The sequence below is a fragment of the Pongo pygmaeus genome, chromosome 15 (assembly GCF_028885625.2).
Source record: "Pongo pygmaeus isolate AG05252 chromosome 15, NHGRI_mPonPyg2-v2.0_pri, whole genome shotgun sequence".
Lineage (NCBI taxonomy): Eukaryota > Metazoa > Chordata > Mammalia > Primates > Hominidae > Pongo > Pongo pygmaeus.
Window position 1 is genome coordinate 63,954,659 of NC_072388.2, and position 3,101 is coordinate 63,957,759.

The 3,101-nt window shown below is 38.4% G+C and overlaps 1 non-coding gene across 1 annotated transcript; it reads right to left on the bottom strand.

Annotated features, from left to right (window-relative positions):
- Window positions 1-2,685: 2,685 nt before the first annotated feature.
- On the bottom strand, window positions 2,686-2,874 carry LOC129013475 (U2 spliceosomal RNA). Its single transcript, XR_008493945.1, has one exon. It is a non-coding gene; the product is annotated as a U2 spliceosomal RNA (small nuclear RNA).
- Between the last annotated feature and the right edge of the window lie 227 nt (window positions 2,875-3,101).

Here is a 3,101-nt window from a genome sequence, read left to right on the forward strand (position 1 = left end):
CAGGGTTTCGCCAGGTTGGCCAGGCTGGTCTTGAACTCCTGACCTCAGGTGATCCACCCGCCTCAGCATCCCAAAGTGCTGGGATTACAGGCGTGAGCCACCCTCCCTGGACTATTTTTGAACTTTCTGTTCTGTTCCATCAGTCTGTCTACCAGGTGTTAAAACTACACTGTTTTGATTATTATAAATTTGTAAGCGATATGAAATGTGGTAACGTGAGTCCTCCAGCTTTGTTCTTTTTCAAAATAGCTTTGACTATCCCAAGTTCTTTTCATTTCCATACAAAGTTTGGGATCAGCTTGTCAATTTCTAACATAAAAATACTAGGCTGTGGGATTTTTATTGTGATTACTTTGAATCTTTAGGTTAATTTAGGGAAAGCTGACATTTTAAGAATATTGAGTCTTCTGATTCATAAACATGGTATACCTCTCCATTTATTTAGGTTTTAATTTTTTCAGCAATATTTTTTAGTTTCCAGTATAAGATCTTGCATGTTTTGTCAGATTTATCCCCAAGAATTTTATGTTATTTATTCTAAAGTAAATGTAATTAAAAAATTTTTAATTTCTAAATGTTTATTACTAGTATCTTGAAATATAATTTTTGTATTCTGTGACTACTAAATTCACTTATTAGTTCATGGTTTTGTATATCCTTTAGGATTTTCTATATTGATGATAATATTTTTATTTCTTTATTTCCAAATAGTATGTATTTTATTTCTTTCTCTTGCCTTATTGTACTAGCAAGGACACCAGTTCAGTGTTGTATAGAAGGCATGAGAACAGATATCTTGCTGTGTTCTCAATTTCAGGGAAAATATTTGCTTTTTCACTAAGTATGTTGTTCTTTTTGTTTTGTTTTTGAGATGGCTTCTCACTCTGTCGCCCAAGCTGGAGTGCAGTGGCGCAATCTTGGCTCACTACACCCTCTGCCTTCCAGGTTCAAGCAATTCTCTGCCTCAGCCTCCCAAGGAGCTGGGATTACAGGCACCTGCCACCATACCCGGCTAAGTTTTGTATTTTTAGTAGAGACAGGGTTTCACCATATTGGCCAGGCTGGTCTTGAACTCCTGACCTCATGATCCACCCACCTTGGCCTCCCAAAGTGCTGGGATTACAGGTGTGAGCCACTGCGCCCAGCCAGTATGTTGTTCTTTATCGTTTGAGAAAGTTTCCTTCCATTCCCAGTTACATGAGTGGTTTTTATCATGAAAAAATGCTGGATTTTGGCAAATGCTTTTATGGCCATAACTTTATTAGTCTGTTAATGTGCTAAATTACATTGATTGAGTTTTTTATATGTTGAACCAACATTCAAAACCAGGAAGCCAACTTTGCATTCCTGGGATAAACCCTACTTGGTCATGATGTATTATGCTTTTTATGTATTACTAGATTTGATTTTCTTTTTTATTTTCTTTCTTTCTTTTTTTTTTTTTTTGAGACTTGCTCTGTCTTGCTCTGTCCCCCAGGCTGGAGTGCAATGGTGCAATCTCAGCTCACTGCAACCTCCACCTCCCTGGTTCAAGTGATTCTCCTGCCTCAGCCTCCTGAGTAACTAGGATTACAGGCACATGCCATCATGCCCTGCTAATTTTTGTATTTTTGTAGAGACAGGGTTTCACCATGTTTGCCAGGATCCTGACCTCAGGTGATCCACCCACCTCAGCTTCCCAAAGTGCTGGGATTACAGGAGTGAGCCACCACACCTGGCCCTTGATTTGCTAATATTTTGTTAAGAATTATCCTATTTAGATTCATAAGAATATTGGCCCATGGTTTTTGTATTTTTCCTTTTGTAGCGTCTTTTCTGATTTTGGTATCAGAATAACAACAGGAGAAATCTTCTCTCTCCTCTTCTGTTTTCTGGGAGAGTTTGTATAAAATCAGTACAATTTCTTATTTATTCTTCATTTTTTAGTTTGAATATGTCTATCTCATCTGAATTTTTTCTAAATAAAATGCAATACTTTAAAAATATTTTTTTTACATGACACAGCCCTAAGGAGATCCTGGGAACATGTGCCCGAAATGCAATACTTAAAAAAAAAAATTGCACTTTGAAATAATGTTGTACTTACAGAGAGGTTACAGAAATCCTATCAAGTCTTCCTATACACCTTTCACCTAGATTCCCTTAATAGTAACATCTTACATAATCATAGTGGAATGATCAAAATCATAAAATTAACATTGACATAACATTATTAACTAATAATAACATTAGTAGTAGTAGTATGCTTTATTGCAGTTTCATCATTGTCTCACTAATGTTCTTTTCTGTCCCAAGATTCCACATTGCATTTAGTTGTCCTGTCTCCTTAGTCCCCTTCTTCTTTTTTTGTTTTTTCGTTAAAATTTGTATTTTTTCGGCCGGGCGTGGTGGCTCATGCCTGTAATCCCAGCACTTTAGGAGGCCAAGGCAGGCGGATCACGAGGTCAGGAGATCAAGACCATCCTGGCTAACACACTGAAACCCCGTCTCTACTAAAAATACAAAAAAATTACCCAGGCGTGGTGGCAGGTGCCTGTAGTCCCAGCTACTCAGGAGGCTGAGGCAGGAGAATGGCATGAACCTGGGAGGCAGAGCTTGCAGTGAGCAGAGATGGCACCACTGCACTCCAGCCTGGGCGACAGAGCGAAACTGTGTCTCAAAAAAAAAAAATTTTTTTTTTCAAGGTTTGGGTGCACTGTTCCTGGAAGTACTGCAATACTAGGTCAATGTGTGGAGTGGATGTAGCAAGCTCTTATTCGATCCTGTTTCCAAAAATCCATGTAATATATTGTCCTTGGATAGAGGACATATCAGATATGAAACTGATAAAAACAGATACTATACTTGATCTTAGCCAAAAGGCCAAGAAGTGATCCTTAGTCTCCTTCTAAGAGAGTTTCTTAGTCTTTCTTTATTGTTCATGATATTTGTATTAATTTTTTAATTAAAAAATAATCAGGGAGGCTGGGTGCAGTGGCTCACGCCTGTAATCCCAGCACTTTGGGAGGCCGAGGCGGGTGGATCACCTGAGATCAGGAGTTTGAGACAAGCCTGGCCAACATGGCGAAACCCCGTCTTTACTAAAAATATAAAAAATTAGC